The 22411-nt window shown below is 43.1% G+C and overlaps 1 protein-coding gene across 2 annotated transcripts in view; it reads right to left on the bottom strand.

The window, feature by feature from the left end:
• TUT4 (terminal uridylyl transferase 4) overlaps positions 1-22411 on the bottom strand; it is a 105278-nt gene that overhangs the window by 72606 nt on the left and 10261 nt on the right. The window contains exon 1 of one of the 2 annotated variants that reach the window (XM_073593526.1): positions 16311-16421. The exons of the other annotated variant lie outside the window; for it this stretch is intronic. The gene's annotated coding sequence lies outside the window, so the exon portion shown is untranslated. Of the gene's footprint in view, positions 1-16310; positions 16422-22411 lie in introns of those variants that run through there. 2 annotated transcript variants of the gene reach the window in all.

The following is a 22411-nucleotide window of genomic DNA, read 5'->3' as shown; positions in this document are numbered from 1 at the left end:
ATATAAGACTTTGTAAGGCCCCTTTCACACGGTCACCTCCGTTTGGCGGACGCCGCTTGCTCAGCGGGGGTTCGCTCGCTGATCCCCACTGAGCTGGCGGATGACAGATCCGTCTCCGCTCACTGTGCAGAATGGACACGGACAAAGTCCTGCTTCTCCTCTATGAGGAAATTGGGTGAAAACGAACCACCAGTCCATTTTCATTTGGTCGGGTCCACCAGACGGATGGAAAATGGGACCACCATCCGTCTGGATTTTGCAGCCAGGATTGGATCCGATAGCAGCGGATGTCAGCGGACATGTCACCGCTAATATCCGCCGATCCATAAGGGAGTGCGCAAGGTCCGATCAGGTCCATCTGAAAAACTGACAGGCGGACCTGATCGGAAAAGCCCGTGTGAAAGGGGCCAAAAGGGGGAAGGGGTGTAAGGTAAAAGGATAAGAAATCTAGTTTTGGATAGAGGGGTGAGTGATTAAAATGTCAAGACTTTATTGCTCACTGTAATCCACTGCAATGAAGACCCCTGATCTGTCGACAACCATCCAAAAGGGGAATTCCCCTCAAAGTGTAACTAGAGGCAAAACTAAGGCTGGCCAGACATGGAGCAAATTTGTTTCTTGTAACCACGAGGTACAGGAAAGAAATTACTAAAAAAAAAGTTTGTAATGAAACTGCGCCACCTATGTGCAAAATGATAAAGTGATTAACCACTGCCTTCAATTTTTTAGCTTGCTGCCAAAAACCAATCTTAAACGTCATACACTGAGGCGCTGGCTACATATTATGTTAAACGAAAAAAGAAAATAAAAACTGCGCTAAGGTCGATAAAAAACAATTGAACACATATACCCAATCCCAAAGATTACCAGTGGAATGATATGTGAAAAATTAGTACAGCAGCAATTCTCCTGCACAACACAGTAATCAAAAAATGGAAAAACATAGAATCGCGCTAAACATATGAAAATAATTTGCACAGAGTAAGTGTACTCTCATACACCAACCCGATAACTAAATGGTCATGTGTCCACATATGAGCACCATAAAGATAGTGAAAGAAAAACCTAAATGTCAAATTGACATGGTACCTGAAGAAAAAAAAAAAAAAAAATTATATTATATTATATTATATTATATATATATATATATATATATATATATATATATATGTGTATATATATATATATGTGTATATATATATATATTTTTTTTTTTTTATTTATTATATATATAGCCCAAAAGTAATTGCGTAACAAAGACAATGGGCCAAATAAATTAGTGTCCAAAAAGCCTATACAGCAGTTATATGAAGAACTAGTGCAAAAGTCCACCACCAATAAGTAGAGGGTTACTGCTTACCAGAAGCCCATGATCCCCCGCTATAGAGGATCAAGAGAAGCCTGTATAGAGAAAAACCCTGCAGGGCATATCAGATACATCTAATATCCTCGACAGGTTAGTGATGATGATTCGGTCTCCAGAGACACCGAACGGAACTCATGACACCTCAAATCTCCGAATTTCATTCCCAACTCATGGGTGGACGTGCATAGCCTTCTCCTCATGTGTTCAGACTAGTCAAATTATTTTCATATGTTTAGCGCGATTCTACATATTATGTTACCTAGAGTGTGAAAAAAATCATATTTTATATGTGTGTTTCCAATATGTGATTTTTTCACACTCTAGGTCAGTAATATGCAATTAGAGGACCTCCAGCTGTTGCAGAACTACAAGTCCCATGAGGCATAGCAAGACTCTGACAGCCACAAGCATGTCACCCAGAGGCATGATGGGACTTGTAGTTTTGCAACAGCTGGAGGACTGCTAATTGCATATCCCTGCTCTAGGTAATATAAAGCCTCGTACACATGATCTGACTTTATACAAACTTTTCCGTGGATTTCTGTACAAAGGGCGTTGGCCATGAACTTGTTAAGCATACACACGGCAGGACTTTTTAGGCAACAAACACAAATGTAGTGATGTTTCAACGTACTGACGACGCTTCAAAAGAGGACGTTCAATTCTCCAGCGCCACCCTTTGGTCAACTTCTGTATTGTTGTCTGATCTTTTGCATTGGTTCTGAGCATTCGTGTTTGTACTTTGTACTAAAGTCCGATGGTTTTGTGTACACACGATCGGACTTGGCGACGTTGGACTTTTGTTGCTGCCAAGTTTGTCTGTTTGCACAGCCAACATTCGTCCGATGAAAACAGAAAAAATTTGTACGATGGAGCGTACACACGGTCGGATGTTGCCTTAAAACAGGTAATTTGCATGTTTGTTGTCAAAAAGTCCGATCGTGTGTGTGTGGGCCTTAATATGTAGCCTGGGCCTCAAAATATGACGTTTAGGAAAGAAATTAGCTTGATTACCCCCATCAACACAGACAGACTTGTCCAGGACAGAATCCGGAGGAGATGGAAAAGAAGCCTGCTTGTGCCTACTTTGTTTAGCTATCATGGCTGAAAGTTTTTCCATAAACTCAGACATAGACATGAGTGACTGAATCTCCACCACCCAATCATAGAACATGATGCATCGTGGGAAAATAAAACAAACTCTCTGAATGGTGAACAGGGCAGAAGTTGGCGGGCAAACGAGCAGAACAGCTTTTAAAGTGTTACTAAGCCCACAACAGTAAAATCAGTCTGTACATGCAGTAAAGCATGCTTGTTATATTCACTGTGGAACCTAAGGGGTTAATCATCTGTATTGTATAAAAAGACTGTTTAATCCTGTCTTCTCTGATCATCTCCTTCCACTGTCTACAAAAAATAACCTGCTATTCACAGAGGCCAGGGGACAGGCTGCACATGCTCAGTATGGGTTGTATCGCTAGAGTTTTTATTTTGGGAGAGTGCATGTGATCGGCACCAGGCCATAAAGAGGGTCAGGGGTCATGCAGCCTCATAGGACAGTCAGAGGAGAATGAAAACTCCTCCTACAATCTTTAACCCATGTTACCAAGTCACAAGACTGCTATATACTGCTGATGAGAAAAGGTATTTAGCAGTTTATATTTACTAAAATAATTTCACTTCCATGTTCTGTAGGGCTGCAACGGATCGTCACGATCCGTGATCCGTACGGGTCGATCCGCGGAGCGCTCTGCGGCCTCGGCCATAGGAAAGGCCACGGCTTCGGCCTAGCTCCGGAGTGGCGGCCATCTTGGTACACCCGGCGGCGGCCGCTGTCTCGTCAGGAAGTGACGTTTCGTCGCCGTCATCTTGCTACACCCCACACTCCTGCACAGTACTGTAATAAGAGAGTGAGAAGGGGGCAAGCGGACATCTTGTTACACCCGCCGGAGTTTTAGATTTAACAGCTATTTTCAACACAAAAAGGAGCTTATATGCATAAATACAGCATTTGTAGATCAGACGGACTGTTTAGATGTTAAATTTTAAAAAGCAGCAGCAAACCTGCCTCTGATTTTCACATTTAACATTAAATATGAAAATCAGAGGTGTTCTGTCACATACAAATACTGTATTTATGCATATAAGCTCCTTTTTGTGTTGAAAATAGCTGTTAAATCTAAAACTCCAGTGGGTGTAACAAGATTTGTATCCGTTATTCTAATCCGAGGATCGATCTGATCCGTGAGTTTTTTGATCCGTTGCACCCCTAATGTTCTGTGTACTGTGGGAGACCAGATATAGTGAATGCAGGGTCCTGGGTTTAGCAACACTTTAACTCTTATGCCCCGTACACACGAGCGGAAATTCCGCCAGCAAAAGTCCGATGTGAGCTTTTGGTCCGAAAATGCGACCGTGTGTATGCTCCATCGGACTTTTGCTGGCGTAATTCCAGCCAGCAATAGATTGAGAGCATGTTCTCAATTTTTTGGTCGGAAAAAGTTCCGATCAGAAATTTCGATCGTCTGTACCAATTCCGACGTAGTGTTGTACATCTGCACGTTCTTGACGGTCGAAAGTTCAGCGAACTTTTGTGTGGCCGTGTGTATGCAAGGCAAGCTTGAGCGGAATTCCGTCGGAAAAAACATCAAAGATTTTTCCGACGGAAGTTCCGCTTGTGTGTACGCGGCATTACAGTGCCAAAGATAGCCGCTGAGGACAACAGAAGGCTATGAAGGAGACACTGAATGGAAGAGTTTAACAAGCAGCAGCCTGCAAGTAATGCGACATGCACCACTACACATAACAAATGTGTAGCCCCCCAAAAAAACGAAACTTCAGCTTTAAAGCCTTTTAAAGCCAAGGTGTGCGAAGTCTTATAGTTTGTTTGCTTCAGAAGGTAGCCAGAGCCCGAGCACAAAAGCCTGCCCCCTGCCAAGTGTATTGTAAAGAACCCTTGCTCTCTGTGTGGAAAGCAATGTTTTCCTTGCAAGGGTCCAACACACCCCTTGATTAATCAGACCTAAATCTCTGCAATAAACATATCTTATGCTTTTGGCTGCTTGATGAACTCTAACTCAACAGAGGGTATCTTGGACTTCTGCTGAGAGACCACTGCTTACAGACAGATAGTGCATGGGGCTCCAGAGGTTAGCTGTCTGGGGAAGGCACAGGTATGCCATTCAGGCCTGCTGCCAGCAGCCTGTCAAAGTCTATGAGAGTATGACAGCTGCTGTGGATGGATGGGGCTGGGCGGTGCACTTATCAATACTTCCGTTTGTGGCAGTAAAGTGTCCACGGATGAATGACCGGAACTCAGATTTCTTGTGTCCCGGGCATTCGTCTGTGGGCAAATACTGCCCTGAACAGAAGTGCAGCAGCTTTCAGGCTCTCATAGAGTTTGACAGGCTGCAGACAGCTGGGCTCGACAGCACACCAGCACCCTCCGCCCATGGCTAAACACCCATAATGCACTGGGGTCTAAGGCCCCTTTCACACGGGCGTTCCGTCTGTCCAATTTTCATCCTTTTGTTGATGGATGAAAAACGGACAACAATGCATTCCTATGGGCAAACAGATATAAATGGAAGTTGTCTGTTTACATTTGTTTTTTGTCTGCTTTCATTCAGGTCCGTTTTCCTAACCCCTTAGTGACTGAGGATAAAACAAAAGTTAAAGTGGAGTTCCACCCAAAAGTGGAACTTCCACTCATCAGATTCCTCCCCCCCTCCGATGACACAGTTGGCACCTTTCAGGGGGGAGGGGGGTACAGATACCTGTATATTACAGGTATCTGTACCCACTTCCGGTGTCTTGCCGAATAAGTTCCCTCGGCGGATAAGTTCCCCCCTGTACTGCGCAGGCGCAGCGCCTGCGCAGTACGAACTCCTGACAGCCGCCGGAGATAGCCGAAGCTCAAGATCGACAATCAGCTGTACACGGCGCCTGCGCTCTGGGTCCAGGTTCCTTCCCTACCATCCAAGTGGATCTAGAGGGGGAATCTAAAAGAGCCGAGCGAAGCGAGGCCGTGCCCGAAGCGTGGCGAGCGAAGCGAGCCCGCGAGGGGCCCTCTTTCAGCCGCCGTGTACAGCTGATTTTCAGCTATTCCGCTTCGGCTATTTCCGCCGGATCCTAATGCGCAGGCCCAGCGCCTGTGCAGTAGAGGGGTGAACTTATCAGCTGAGCGGAACTTTCTCGGCAGAACACGGCATAGATAGCCGCAGAATCTGCGGTTATTTACGCCACTTCCTGCTCCCTCCCCGCTGCCTGCTGGGAAACACACGGGTCCCAGAGACAGCAGGGACCATCCGTATTGCGCTGCACGACTCGCGCATGCACAGTAGGGAACCGGGAAGTGAAGCCGCACGGCTTCACTTCCTGATTCCCTTACCGAAGATGGAGGCGGCAGCACCCGAGGACGGAGAGACGGTTCGGCCTCGGGTGCGGACATCGCGGGCGCCCTGGACAGGTAAGTGTCCATGTTTTAAAAGTCAGCAGCTGCAGTATTTGTAAAAAAATTTTTCGGCAGAGCTCCGCTTTAATGCCTGAACAAAATTTTATAACTTGGGTTAGTAAATCTGTACATATCACCACAACTACTTTGTGTATCCAGGTGAATTATACCTTTTTTTTCCCAGGACAAATTGGGCTTTCTTCTGGTGCTAAATAGTAACGGATATCTCTTGAGGCCTGGTTCACACCTATGCATTTTTTTTTGTGTGTTTTCAGTTTTGCAGAAACACACTACAGTCCATTTAACATGGTTTCCTATATGTCACGTTCACATCTCTGCTTTTTATGGAAAGGGCCAGGGACTTTTTTCTGGTTTTTGGTTCCATAGACTTCAATGGATCAAAAACGTGTACTGAAAAATGCAAAATGCACCCAGAATATGCAAACTGCAACCTGCATAGGTGTGACCCAGGCCTCATTGTTTCTATTATCAAAGGAAAACTGGCCCATAATATTAAAAAAAACAAAAAAGCATTTTTGATTTTTTATTTAGCTGTATATTTGTATTACCATAATTTACCACCAAAGAATAACCCCAAATAAATTCTCCCACTTCTGACAATCGCAGCGATACCACTTATGTGTATGTTAGCTGCGGTTTGTACCTGTTGTATTATCCAGAAGCAATGGTGCGCCTTTTGCCTTTTTTTTTAATTCTACTGTAAACATACTGACATGGATACTAATAAACAAAAATTTTTAAAAAATCCTGACAAAAATACGACACTGACCTTTGACCCCAACACTAACCCTGATCTATTTTTTTCTTTATTATTTTAAATTTACACACTTTTTTTTTTATTTACAGCTTCATCTCCTGTAAGGGGAGGAAGATACAACGCATCTTCCTCTCCATTCAGAAAAGAAAGTAAACACAGGGGCGGGCTCACAGTGACTGCTCAATGTAACAGCCAATCAGAGGCTATCACAGCGGTCAGGTGACCCAGAAGTGGGAGTCCCGAGCCCCAATCATTGGTGAGAGCCCAGTCTCTGTACCGGAAGCGAGCTGTGCGGTGCTCTCAGCACAAAGAGAGGAACACATATATATGACCCAACAGAAAAAAAGCCCAATCCAGTGAGACCAAAATGTATGCATAATCGTCAGCGTGAAGGGGTTAAATGGAAAAATTCTGCATCAGATGACACCCGCATGAGAGGGGACGAAGGGTTTGAACCATCGAGTTTATGTCAAATTCTCTATACCAAAGGCCATTTCTTTTACACATTTCAGTTACATAAAAAAAAAAAAAAAAAAAGGGAAATCAAAATTCAAGGCATTTTAGATGATCAAGTTGGGCTTTAGGAATTATTAATTCCATCTTTAGGACCCTTTCACGCCGAACGCAGTTGGCTGTAGTTGCAGATGCATTTTGAACTGGATTACATAAACGGATCAGAAGCAAATTGCATAGATGTGAACCAAGTCTTAGTATCATTCTCTTTAGCCCTGGTGCACACTGATGCGGTGTGGGATTTGTACCAATTCCTGTGCGTTTCCAGCACCGCATCACAATCACACTCCATTCATGCGAACCGCTGCGGGTGTCAATGTTAACTCAAAGCAACCCCAAAAACGGTTGGCAAAACACAGTGCGATTGGCAGAATTGGATCACATAAGTGTGAACACCCATGCAATTTGATTCCAGTGCAGCAAAAAAAAAAAAAAAAAAAAAAATGCACCTTTTTCGCACAGGTGTGATCTGAGCCATACAAAATTAATGGGCCCAAATTGCACTGCAAAGAATCGCATGTGATCTGAACAGGAATGCTGTGCACTGTCCGAATCACAAGCCGTTCCAAACACCACACCAGTGTGACCCCAGGCTTAGGTGCCTGACCGCTGCACTGCCGTGTCTAAGTGTCGGTTCACACATATGCGATAACAGGCATTGCATGCGATTCGCACTGCATTGCTGTCCAGATCACATGCGATGTCTGTGCGATGTGATTTTCAGCCACACAAACTGTATGGCTGAAATCGAATCGCATTCGCACCACAATGGTGCAGGACCCTTTTTTTGGTCCACACTGGAATCGGATCGCATGGGTGTTCACCAGGGTGGATATAAATCAATGATTTAAAAAAAAAAAAAAAAAAAAATCTTTTTTTTTGCTTTAAATCAATTTTTTGGATTTTTATCAAATTTATTTTAATAAAATGCTTTTGAAGTAAAAATCTGTCTAAAGATAGTTTTCTATTCAAGATACCTTAAAAGGGGTTGTAAACCCTTGTTTTTTTTTTTTTGTTTTTTTTAAATAACAAACATGCCATACTTACCTCCACTGTGCAGTTCGTTTTGCACAGAGTGACCCCGATCCTCCTCTTCTGGGGTCCCACAGCGGCGCTGGTGGGTCCTCCCCGCATTGAGGGTCCGAGAAGCGCTCTTCTTGGAGGACACCCGTGCGGGCGTGTTCCCGAGTCTCACATCTGTGTCCATTCACACAGAATGCAGGACTCAGCCCCGCTCCCCAGCATTGGATTTGGAGCCAATGGCTGCGCTGCTATCAATCTATCCAATCAGGACACAAGACGCGAGCTACAGATGGTGTGCTCGTTCCCGGCCGGAGGATGACAGCAGAAGATGACCTGGGTAAGTAATTGGGGGGGGGGTCTGCAGCACTAAAAGTTTTTTCACCTTAATGCATTCTTTGCCATGAGAGTTTACAACCCCTTTAATAATTAAGTTTATTCAGCGTGAAATGGAGCTTAGTTATGTAGCATGAGGCTGTATATTCTGCAATATTTACATTTTTGGTAAACTCATTCAATGAATCCAAGCTATGCAAGCTGAGATAACATGCACTGCATTGATGCATTCACACAATTTCACAGTAATCATGAGATAAACCAAAGTTCAGGAATATTCCTTTATCCCATTGTTTTGCAAATCTATGTACACTACAAACTGTATGATTGAATCGGTTCTGATATCGCTGTTACTGACCTGACAGCTTATTATTCAAAATAGGAAACCTTCGTTTTGTTTGCAAATATTAAAGATTCTAACTACCAGCAAGAATAAGTCCTTACAATTAAAGAGCACCTATCATTTCAGATCCATCATTGTTGCGCCTGTTAGCGGCATCCACCCTCCTGCTACCGCCACGTGCCTCACCTTGTTGTGTCACTGCTGCATCACCAGCCGTCCCACTAAAATGAATGGGACTGTCGGTGAGTCAACAGCGAGTCAGAGGAGGAGCCTGTCAGGGCTGGGCTCAGCCCTTCCTTCTCAGAGCTGGCCGCTCAGCTGTCGGCTAATTGCCAGCTCCTATCTCTCCACAATTACTCAGCTGTTGATGATTTCCTGCTCGTCAGTCCTGCCTACTTAAGCCGTCCAGTCCAGATAATCTCTGCCTTTGCCAACATCACAGTGACATTCTCCTGCGTTCCTGTTTAAAGACTTGCTTTGCGGACATCCCTTCTGGCACCAGAACCCCCTTGCTGATCCACTACATTGATCCCCGACTTCTGGCTTGGCTGACTATCCGTTCCGGTTACTGAACTTTGGCTATGTTTGTTCTTTTTACTTTTATCATTAAAACAGGATTCCGGCCAGGATATTTTTTTTTAAAAGTCAGCAGCTACAAACACTGTAGCTGCTGACTTTAAATAAGTACTTACCTGTCCTAGGTGCCCACGATGTCGGCCGCCAAAGGCCGACCCGTCCCTCGGCTCTCAGGTCCCGGCACCGCCATCCTAAGTAAGGGAAACAGGCAGTGGAGCCTTGCGGCTTCACTGCCAGTTTCCTACAGCGCACGCGCACGCACGAGCGGCGCGGCGCTCTGTGAATGGCCCTGTGGTTTTCTGAGAACACACACAGTTCCCAGAAGCCAACGGGGGCGCTCACCAAGGAGCAGAACACGCTGCGGACTAGGAAGAGGCAGATTAGGAAGACTGCCTAGCAACAAGGGTTCAGGCAAGTTTAAAAACTTTCTTTTTTTTTCCAAATGTTTTTTTTTTTAATTATTTTATGATTTTTCATGCAATTTTTTATTTTAGGGTGGCCCTCCACTTTAAACAAGTGTGATTTAACTGTACTTCTTTCTCGGTCTGATTTCATGGTTTCTGACAGAGCTGTTGCGGGACAGAGATGACAGTTGCTCTTTAAAAATTATGATTTAAATCAAGCCTTTTTACTAGTGATTTAAATCAAATCCACCCTGGTGTTCACACCCATGCGATCCGATTTTGCACCATTTAACAGTTCGCACTGCGATATGCGAACTGATCTGGGGGGAGTTATTAACTTTCTATTGACACCCGCAGTGGTTCGCAGTGTGAACCACCGGCGGGTGACATGCAGTGCGGGAAGAGGCGCTGCAATCGCGCCTAAGGCTCGATTCACACTTGAACCAGCGCAATTACAGTGCGGGTTCCCGCATCGCACCTGAATCGCCGGTGCCCTCTGCGAACCGCTGTGGGTGTCAATACAAAAAGGTAATAGCACCTCAAAATCAGTTCGAAGATCGCAGTGTGAACTGTGAAATGGTGCAGGAATCGGGTCGCATAGGTGTGAACACCCATGCGATCTGATTCCAGTGTGGACCAAAAAAATGATCCTGCACCAATTTTGGTGCGAATGTGATGAGAATTCATCCATACATTCTGTATGGCTGAATTTGCATCGCAATGTGATCCGCACAGCAATATGGTGCGAATCACATTGTCTGACACTGCACAAGTCTGAACCCAGCCAGTCCTAATCACACAGGTGCATTACTCTGCTTGAATACAACACAGCAATATGATCAAAACACTGCTACAAACTGAACCAGCCATTTTTGCCAAGACTACATTATACGGCCCCCTCTACACAAACACAGCAACAGACTGCTCATTCATCCTCTTCAATAACCCCCATACCACAGCCACAAGTGAAAGCAACACACAACCACCATAAGGCCTGTGCAAAGGCGGAACAGCTGGCGGCAGAAGCACAGCTCTGCGTCTTCTAGTCATATATCAGACCTGCAGATCGGGTAATATATCCAATGTTCAAAGATTGCTTGAAAGATTACCCATCAAAGCAGCTCCAAGCCCAATCACTATACTCTCATAGGTTTTAACATGTTCATGTGTTTTTGTGTTTTTTTGTGTTTTTTTTTTTTAAACCCATATAAATACAGTATGCAGTCTTCATTAAAAATTATTTCCAGTGATCCTGTTAGAAGGGATCTTGTTTCAGGCAGTTTTTGGTTAGGCCCCTTTCACACTTGTGCGACATTGGACTGCAAAGTCGCATGACAAGTTGTACCCTACGATTTCCATATCTGTGTGACTTCAAGTCGCACCGACTTCAAAGTAGTCCCTGTACTACTTTAGTCCGACTTTGATGCTAGTTGAGGTCCATAGACCACCAGTTTACAAAGGCATTCCCTGAAACTGCGGCAAAGTCACGGTAGCATGAAAGGGGCCTTACAGAGTGACAACAAATGTTGTCATAGGTGTGCACAGCTTATTGCAACAGGGTGGGTACCCCAAAGCTCAAACATATTTGCATATATGTGTGTGTATATATATATATATATACACACTGGGAGGTGTCAGCAGAGAAATGGAGGGTGTCAGTAGGGCAGAGATTGGTGTCAGCAAGGCAGTGGATAGTGTCAGTAGTTTTTATTTTTGTTTATTTTTTTATTTAGGAGCCTCATTAGGGGGCTTTGGTGAAATATCAGAGGTCTAAACAGGGGGTATCTGCGCTACACAGGGTGGGCCCAGGCACACCTGGCACACCCTGTGCGCACGCCAATGTATGTTGTGAACCTTTCACATGAACTCCTGAAGAAGACTACCAGAGGTCATGCTGATACACATAATAGTCATAATCCAACGTTCTATCAGGAAGCCAGACAAAAGCAATGATTTGCAGATGACACTTGAGCCTCTAGCCTGGAAGTTGCTGGAGGAGATTAGCAAAATAGAGATGCAAAAGAGGATGAAATAGAGAAATGTTTTATTTTTTTATATATATATAAATACAAAGGAGACAAAAAAAGAAGCATTGCAAATGTTAAAAAAAAAAAAAAATAAATAAAATTATATCTATATCTATCTATCTATCTATATACACACACATACACATAAACAGTGGGAACAGAAAGTATTCAGACCCCCTTACATTTTTCACTATTTGTTATATTGCAGCCATTTGCTAAAATCATTTAGGTTCATGTTTTTTCCTCATTAATGTACACACAGCACCCCATATTGACAGAAAAACACAGAATTGTTGACATTTTTGCAGATTTATTAAAAAAGAAAAACTGAAATATCACATGGTCCTAAGTATTCAGACCCTTTGCTGTGACACTCATATATTTAACTCAGGTGTTGTCCATTTCTTCTGATCATCCTTGAGATGGTTCTACACCTTCATTTGAGTCCAGCTGTGTTTGATTATACTGATTGGACTTGATTAGGAAAGCCACACACCTGTCTATATAAGACCTTACAGCTCACAGTGCATGTCAGAGCAAATGAGAATCATGAGGTCAAAGGAACTGCCTGAAGAGCTCAGAGACAGAATTGTGGCAAGGTACAGATCTGGCCAAGGTTACAAAAAAATTTCTGCTGCACTTAAGGTTCCTAAGAGCACAGTGGCCTCCATAATCCTTAAATGGAAGACGTTTGGGACGACCAGAACCCTTCCTAGAGCTGGGCGTCCGGCCAAACTGAGCTATCGGGGGAGAAGAGCCTTGGTGAGAGGGTAAAGAAGAACCCAAAGATCACTGTGGCTGAGCTCCAGAGATGCAGTTGGGAGATGGGAGAAAGTTGTAGAAAGTCAACCATCACTGCAGCCCTCCACTAGTCGGGACTTTATGGCAGAGTGGCCCGACGGAAGCCTCTCCTCAGTGCAAGACACATGAAAGCCTGCATGGAGTTTGCTAAGAAACACCTGAAGGACTCCAAGGTGGTGAGAAAAGATTCTTTAGTCTAATGAACCCAAGAAAGAACTTTTTGGCCTTTAATTCTAAGCGGTATGTGTGGAGAAAACCAGGCACTGCTCATCACCTGTCCAATACAGTCCCAACAGTGAAGCATGGTGGTGGCTGCATCATGCTGTGGGGGTGTTTCTCAGCTGCAGGGACAGGACGACTGGTTGTAATTGAGGAAAAGATGAATGCGTCCAAGTACAGGGATATCCTGGACGAAAACCTCAAGAGTGCTCAGGACCTCAGACTGGGCCGAAGGTTTACCTTCCAACAAGACAATGACCCTAAGCACACAGCTAAAATAACGAAGGAGTGGCTTCACAACAACTCAGTGACTGTTCTTGAATGGCCCAGCCAGAGCCCTGACTTAAACCCAATTGAGCATCTCTGGAGAGACCTAAAATGTCTGTCCACCAACGTTTACCAACCAACCTGACAGAACTGGAGAGGATCTGCAAGGAGGAATGGCAGAGAATCCCCAAATCCAGATGTGAAAAACTTGTTGCATCTTTCCTAAAAAGACTCATGGCTGTATTAGGTCAAAAGGGTGCTTCTACTAAATACTGAGCAAAGGGGAACCATCTCAAGGATGATCAGAAGAAATGGACGGCACCTGAGTTAAATATATGAGTGTCACAGCAAAGGGTCTGAATACTTAGGACCATGTGATATTTCAGTTTTTCTTTTTTAATAAATCTGCAAAAATGTCAACAATTCTGTGTTTTTCTGTCAATATGGGGTGCTGTGTGTACAGTAATTAGGAAAAAAAAATGAACTTAAATGATTTTAGCAAATAGCTGCAATATAACAAAGAGTGAAAAATTTAAGGGGGTCTGAATACTTTCCGTCCCCACTGTAGGGGGAAAAAATAAAAATCTATTTTCTATAGAGATGGTTCACATCTCCACTCCAAAATGCCAGAACGAATGCCTGAATCTCAAAAAAGTTCTGGAGCTTTTTTTGGAGTTCAATTCGGACAGATACGAGCGTTTTTCTACTTTTTACATTGGTGACCTTTTGACCTGTACAAAATCGCGCAACTTTCTGCCTGAAAACAATACGCTCAGGTGTGAATGCAGCCTTAAGCATAAATGCTGCCTGGTTTTCTTGTAAGCGGCAGATATTTATTTTAAAGTTTATGGCTACCCACAGACTACAGTGGCAGAAGTGACTGGTAACTTAAAGTGATTGTAAAAGCTATTTTTTTTTTTGTTTTTTTTTTTTAATAACATGTCATACTTACCTCCACTGTGCAGCTCATTTTGCACAGTGGCCCTGATCCTCGTCTTCTGGGGTCCCCCGGCGGCTCTTACGGCTCCTCCCCACATCAGATAACCCCCTAGGAGATGCGCTCTCCCAGGGGGGTTACCTTGCAGGCGCTCTCCTGAGTCCAGCATTCGGCGTCCATAGACACAAATGCTGGACTTGGCCCCGCCCCCCGCATCACTGGATTTAATTGATAGCAGCGGGGGGGGGGGGGCAATGGCTGCGCTGCTATCAGCCAATCAAGAGCCGGGACCCCGTGTAGAGAGGGACAGCGCATCTACGCCGAGGCAAATACAGGGCTCAGGTAAGTAAAACGGGGGGGGGGCTGGGGGGCCGGTGACTGTAAGAAGTTTTTTTACCTTAACCACTTCCGGACCGCCGCACGTCGATGTACATCCCCTACTTTGAGGACGGATATCGTTGCTATGGTATCCCCATGTTCGGCCAGCGGTCTGGTACAAGATAAAAGAGGTCTCTGCGGTGGATTCGCCACAAGATCACTTTTATCGGCAGAGGGAGAGGGCCCCCCTCCCGCCGCGATCTGGTGCCCTCCGCCGCTTACCGGAGCCGTCGGCAGCGGCGAAGGCGATCAGATCCTTCCTGCGGCTGTGCATGGAGACGAGTGAGGGGAAGATGGCCTCCACCCGTCTCCATGACACTGCAGGGCGGAAGCGACATCTAAACGTCACTTCCGCCCATAGCTCTTAAAAGGACCATTTTATTTTTTTCATTTTTTTAAATGACAAAATGTATTTATTTTTATTTTATTGCATTTTAGTGTAAATATGAGATCTGAGGTCTTTTTGACCCCAGATCTCATATTTAAGAGGTCCTGTCATGCTTTTTTTCTATTACAAGGGATGTTTACATTCCTTGTAATAGGAATAAAAGTGACACATTAAAAAAAAAAAAAAAAAAAAAAAAAAACAGTGTAAAAATAAAAAAATAAAAAAGGTAAAATAAATCAAAAAAAAAAAAATTTTAAACACGCCCCGTCCCGCCGAGCTCGCTTGCAGAAGTGAAGGCATACGTGAGTAGCACCCGCATATAAAAACGGTGTTCAAACCACACATGTGAGATATCGCCGCGATCGGTAGAGCGAGAGCAATAATTCTAGCCCCAGACCTCCTCTGTAGCTCAAAACATGCAACCGCTAGAATTTTTTAAATGTTGCCTATGGAGGTTTTTAAGGGTAAAAGTTTGGTCGCCATTCCACGAGCGGGCGCAATTTTGAAGCGTGACATGTTGGGTATCAATTTACTTGGCGTAACATTATCTTTCACAATATAAAAAAAAATTGGGCTAACTTTACTGTTGTCTTATTTTTTAATTCAAAAAAGTGTATTTAAAAAAAAAAAAAAAGTGCACTTGTAAGACCGCTGCGCAAATACGGTGTGACATAAAGTATTGCAATGACCACCATTTTATTCTCTAGAGTGTTAGGAAAAAAAAAATGTATAATGTTTGGGGGTTCTAAGTAATTTTCTATAAAAAAAAAAAAACAAAAAAAAAACCTGTTTTTAACTTGTAAACACCAAATCTCAAAAAGAGGCCCTTTCTTAAAGCGGTTAATGCATAGGATGCATTAAAGTGAAAAAACACAAACCTTTACAACCCCTTCAAACAGTTGTTACAAATGCACACGCTTGTTTCACCCACACGACCCTGGCCTCCAATTCAGACAAAATCACCCAGACCCCAAAATGATTAATGAGGGGGTGCCACCAATTCTAGTATATAGCCCACTAAATACTAAATACAATAGATAGATCATGAGATTATATATATTTTATTTCACACACAGATAATAAAATAATAAATATAAAATTGGTGCTTTCGCAAAAAAAAAAAAAAAAAATTAAAAAAAGTAGTGATAGGTATAGTACCCACTCAAAAGGCTTCCACGGATGAACAAGGAGGACAATGCAGTAACTTTTTTACACCAATAAAGTTACTAGATCATCCTCCATGTTCCTTTGAGCACCTACTACTGTTGATATCTATCTATCTATATTTATTTATTACACACATACACAAACAGAATATATACACATTATGTATATTCTATTCTCTCACTGCACACTAATACAAAAACATTTCTGGTATAAACATAAAAAAACAAAAAAGTAAGCAAAAGATAAAATACATTATTTATGCAACAGATACCAGCGCCATTGCTAAATACTATTCTTAAAAAAAAAAAAAAAATTAAAATTCACAGCAATAACATACCAGCTCTGGTCTCTAGGCCTACATGTACAGACTTCTAATTTTCCAGCAGCTGCAGCTCAAACGTTCTGCACGACTGATGACATGGTGTCACATATACAACTACTATCAGCTGGTAACACCCCATGTGACAGAAATGAAACTCAGCTCTGAGCTGCAGATGAAATGGAACCCAGGCTGCTTCCTGAAACTTTATTTTTACACTCTTATCTTGTCTTGATAGTCTGTACTGCGAATGCTGCATAACATGCAATACACAATCCTGCCCACAGCCAGGCAAACTGAGCGCCAAAGTCAGATCTGTCTGCCGAAAGAATTGATATGGTTTTATCAGAAAGAAAATGAGGGATCGTCTGCAAAAGGAAAAAAAAAAGTCTTTATTTCAGTTTTGAAGATTTTTCCTCACCTTCCTAATTGGGGTACGGGTACCCGTTATCAACACGGGACTAAGGGAGGGTAACCTCTCTAACGAACCCCCGGATAGCAGTACACGCCTGACAGGGGTTTAAAGCTGCTGATTCCTGTAGCCGTTTCAGCCACTTGTGAGGACATGACGTCATCCACAGGTAATAGTTGGCTGGGCGAACAGCCACGGATAGCTGCGGCCACAGTTGATATGTCATTGAAGATTACAGCAGCACTCAATATTCAGAGCTGCTCACAGGTGGCTGAAAGAGCAGCAGGAATCAGCAGATTCCTCCCGCTGTCATTTGCACCAGTGCTAGCCATCCGTGCCAATGTAGCCTGATCTTTTCTAGCTCTTCATAAAACTAAAAAATAGTTTTGGCTGGAAATACACTTTAACCACTTCAGCCTCGGAAGGATTTATCCACTTCCTGACCAGGCCATTTTTTTTTTGCGATACGGCACTGTGTTGATTTAACTGACAATTGCGCGGGCGTGCGACTTGGTACCCAAGCGAAATTGATGTCCTTTTTTTTTCCCCCCTCACAAAGAGAGCTTTCTTCTGGTGGTATTTGATCACCTCTGCGGTTTTTGATTTGGCGCTATAAAACAAAAAAGTCCGACAATTTTGAAAAATAAATAATTTTTTTTATGCTGTAAACATCCAAAAAAAAAAAGTAAAAAAAAAACTAAATTTCTTCCTCAGTTTAGGCCAATATATATCCTTCTACATATTTTTGGTCAAAAAAATCCCAATTAACATATATTGATTGGTTTGCACAAAAGTCATTGCGTCTACAAAATAGGGGATAGATTTATGGCTCTTTTTATTATTATTATTTATTTTTTTACTAATAATGTCGGTGAGCTGCGATTTTTAGCAGGACTGCAACATTGCGGCGGACAGATCAGACACTTTTGACACTGTTTTGGGACTATTCACATTTATACAGCGATCATTATATGCACTAAGGTGAAAAACCTTCTGCGCTGCAGCTGCCCCTCCAGAGCCCCCCCCCCTTTTCTAACCTGAACCCGATCGTTCCAGTGACGAGCATGAGCCCAGCAGCTCCCGCCCCTGTCTCGGGTCCTCATTGGCTCCTGCAGCTGTCAATCAAATTCAGTGACACAGGGGGTGGGGCCGAGTCTTGTTATCTGTGTCAATGAACATAGCAGCAGGACTCAGGAGCACGCCCGCATGGGTGCCCCCATGGAAAGCATCTCTCCGTGGGGGCACTCGAAGAGGAGCCAAGCGCGCCAGGACAACCCAGAAAAGGAGGATCGGGGCCGTTCTGTGCAAAACCCTTGCACAGAGCAGGCAAGTATAACATGTTTATTATTTAAAAAAAAAAAATTAAAAAAAATGAACCTTTACAATCACTTTAAGTTATAATGTACTAGTATGCATTGCATACTAGTACATTATGACAGACTTAGCTACAAACAGAGCCCTCCGGTACTGCACTGTCACGGATTTGCCTGGTCCCTGGCGGCTTCCATCTATGCCCAGTGGTCCATCTAGGGCAGGCCCTTCGAGTCTGGTATGGATTTTGAAGGGAACCCCCATGCCAAAATTAAAAAAATTAAATAAAGTGTGCATTTCCTCCAATCAGCTGTCACACAGTGTACGCTGACCTTGATTTGTGCACTGGTCCAAATCATTTGGTGGAGGGGAAATTATGGTGTAGGGTTGTTTGGCTTGGCCCCTTATGGGACATACACACGGTCGGACTTTTTGGCTACAAAAGTCCGACAGCCCGTCCGACAGACTTTCGACGGACTTTTGGCGGACTTTCTAACGTCCGGACTTGCCTACACACGATCACACCAAAGTCCCACGGATTCGTACGTGATGACGTACACCAGACTAAAATAAGGAAGTTGATAGCCAGTAGCCAATAGCTGCCCTAGCGTCGGTTTTTATCCGTCGGACTAGCATACAGACGAGCAGATTTCTGGGTCCGGCGGAGTTACGACGTAAAGATTTGAAGCAAGTTCCAAATCTAAAGTCCGTCAGATTTGCGACTGGAAAAGTCCGCTGAAAGTCCGGGGAAGCCCACACACGATCGGATTGTCCGTCGGACTTTTGTAGCCGAAAAGTCCGACCGTGTGTACGCCCCATTAGTTCCAGTGAAGGGAACGCTTTTTCTTTTTCAAATATGGTTTTATTGAGAGTTTTGAACAAAAAAGAAAGAAATACCATGAAGGTATAATACAACAGTGGTCTTCTTCAACATTCTGACAAATATAACAATTATATATTTTTTCCATAAAGTGTTCCTTATCTGCAGAGAAGCTAATCTATTACATCACATAGCCTCATCTAATTTGTGAACCTATCTTTACGATCTGTAAATATATCAACAGCCGTGCAGTATTACTACACAACATGAATAACATATTCCACATAGTTGTTTACCTCTGCATAGTTCCAACCTGACTGGTGTGAATGGAAAATCATCTATTACTTGAGTATTAGACCACTGATTGAGAAAAAAAAAGAAATACATAAAACATATAGACAGAATAGAGGGGGTAAGGGGAGGGGGGGGTACAAGTTTGACGCGAGTGTGGTGGACCGAGCCAGGATCCTGTCCTGCAACAAAGCCCCATTAAAAGGGACTCTCAAGAATTTAAGAAAGTTTGTCCTTCATCTGAAAAAATGTACATGTTCCAAGATAACCAATTTTTAGAATGTTTGTCTTGTTTGTGTTGGGCAGTGAGTACTAGGTCTTCCATCTTTTTAATTTCCTCAACTCTGTGCAGCCACATCCCCACTGTGGGGGGTGCATTTTGTTTCCGTCGTAAATTTTTTAACGATGGTCTCAACCGGTATCCAAAAATTCTGTAATAGTGGGCAAGTCCAAAAAATATGCAGGAGTGTCCCTTTGTCAGTACCGCACCTCCATCTATCAGAAGTGTTAGGGAAAAATTTGTGTAGTAGTTGAGGCGTGTAGTACCACCTAGTCAGAATTTTATAATTTGTCTCCTGAATTTTTGTACAGATGGATGATTTCAGTGTAAAATGAAGTATGTTTTGTGTTTGTGCTGCTGTAAAATTACATTGTAGATCCTGTTCCCATTTCCGTAAAAACAGCAAGTCTGGTTGTTCCATTGGTGAATTGAGTAGTAAGTATGTCTTGGAGAGCACCTGAGACAATGTACCTTCCCCTCTACAATATTCTTCTAGGGTCGTCATGTCACGCTTAAATCGCGTAGGTTCTGGTACTGAATGAAGGAAATGGTGCAACTGGATCGCTTTCCAAAATGACAATTGAAAACCCCCATTACCGTTCGTCAGGGACTGAATTGAAATCCAGTGGTCTCCTTCTACATAATGTACTGCGTGGTCTTTACCTGCTTTCCAAAGCATCTCATATTCTAAGTAGTCTAGTCCTGGTTTGAACGCTGGATTGCCCAAAATGGGAAATAAAGGGGACTGTTTGGATGTCAGCGAAGTGGTTTTGAGTATACTTGAGCCCACGGACAGCGTGGCACCTATGATCGGGTGTGAAGCCATGTCCCATGTGCCATGGGGGAGTCGATCGTAGCACCAGACAGCCCCTTTCAAGGGGACATTAACCTGGTGGTTCTCTACTTGGACCCATAGTTTGGATTTGTCATGTCTGTTCCAGTCAATGATCCTCCCTAAATGAACTGCTTGATAATAGTGTTTTGCATCAGGGAGGGCAAGACCCCCATAGTGTTTTGGCAGAGTCATGTAACGTCTTTTTAGTCTGGGTTTCGAATGTGACCACATACTTGATTTGATTGTAGCCGTATTAGTGCAATTGTGACAGAGACAATTGGAGTACTGTCCATGATACTCTTTTTATTTGCACTAACATACAATTTTTCAGGACAAGCTTTCGGGGTATGTCCCCTTCTTCAAGGTCCAAGCAGTACCGATTCACAAATTTTTAAGCAGCATGTTAAAGAAAGAAAAAAAAAAAAAAAAAAAAAAAGGGGAAAGCCAAACACATACAAATCAATGGTAATAAAGATAGCAGCAGAGTTAGTGAGATAAGACAGAGGGAGAGAGAGCTATAGAATGCAGGGGGGGATACTAGTCACAGAGGGGTCGTAAAACTTTAGCATAATGTGTAAGGAAACCAATATCTAAATTCAGGCCGTTATCAAAAAGAAGTTTCATTCTTAGTTCAAACGTTTTCCTTTCCTGGATAGTTCTGAAATTCCCTTTAAGAACTAAAACATTGAGGTCTTCTATAGTGTGGTCCGGCTGTGAGAAATGATGTCCCACAGGTGTGCATAAACTGTCTTCTTTATGTTCTTTGATGGTATGTCTGTGCAAATTCATCCTCGCTTGCAACTTCTGTCCTGTTTCACCAACATAAGATCCTTTGCTGCACCTTTTGCATTGGATGATGTACACATTACTGGAGGTATAGCTGTAAGATCCCATGATATTGAAGGTCCCATTTGTGTGTGTAACACTTTTGGATAGTTTGATCTGGCTGCATAGTTTGCAGCGTTTTTTATTGCAGGGTTTGCTTCCATTATTTGTGACTTCATAATCAGAGTGAAGTTTCCTGCTGATTAGTTTGTGTCTGAGGTTGGGTGGTTCTCTGAAAGCCAATAATTTGTGACCACACAAATTTTATAAATAGGGAATGTATTAGTTTAAAGTAGCTGGTAGGTATCTTTATTGGCAAGGCTTGGAATAGGTATAGAAATTTTGGGAGAATGCACATTTTGATAAAATTGCATCTCCCAAACCATGAGTGCAGACCCTTGCCCCACTCCTCAAGCAGCTCTTTAGCTTTGCATAGGATTGGAGGGAAGTTCAGTTTAAATGTGCGTTTCAAGTCTCTAGGTATATTAGTGCCTAAATAGGTAAAGTGACTGTCTGACCATTTAAAATTGAATTTGGTCTTTAGAGAGGATAGCTGTTCTGTCGACATATTGATACCCATTGCTGTTGATTTGTCAAAATTAATCTTTAGATTAGATATGTTCCCATATCTCTGAAATTCTTTAAGTAGATTTGGGAGAGATATGATCGGGTTGGTTAAGGAAAATAGAAGATCATCAGCATATGCAGATATCTTATATTGCTTGTGATCTATAATAATCCCTGAAATATCTGGATTTCTGCGTATCGTGTTTAGAAAGGGTTCAAGTACCAGGGCAAAGAGGAGGGGTGACAATGGGCACCCTTGTCTGGTACCATTAGAAATGTTGAAGGGATCAGACAAGATTCCATTGGCTTTGACCCTAGCTGTTGGTATAGAATAAACATTGGAGATCCACTGTAACATGTGGCTACCTAGTCCGATGTGTTTAAGAACTGCTGTCATGAATTCCCAACTCACCCGGTCGAATGCTTTCTCAGCATCTGTGCTGAGAAAGGTACATGGCGCTTTAGCCATGTTGGCTCTATGTATCAGGTTGAGTACTTTTGTAGTGTTGTCCCTAGCCTCACGCGTAGGGACAAAACCCACCTGGTCTAAATGTATCAGGCCTGTCATATGTTGGGATAATCTATTTGCTAAGACTTTGGTGAGGAGTTTGAGATCTATATTTAAGAGAGATATAGGCCTGTAGCTACCACAGGCAGAGGGATCCTTCTCTTCTTTAGGTATGAGGGAGATGTGAGCGCTTAAGGTGTCTCTCTGTAGGTGGCCCCCCTCTGTAAGATTGGTAAAGAGTTTCAACATATGTGGGCCTAGAATCGGTAG

Source organism: Aquarana catesbeiana, linkage group LG07, assembly GCF_042186555.1.
Source record: "Aquarana catesbeiana isolate 2022-GZ linkage group LG07, ASM4218655v1, whole genome shotgun sequence".
Classification (NCBI taxonomy): domain Eukaryota; kingdom Metazoa; phylum Chordata; class Amphibia; order Anura; family Ranidae; genus Aquarana; species Aquarana catesbeiana.
This window is presented reverse-complemented; position numbering and strand designations above follow the sequence as displayed.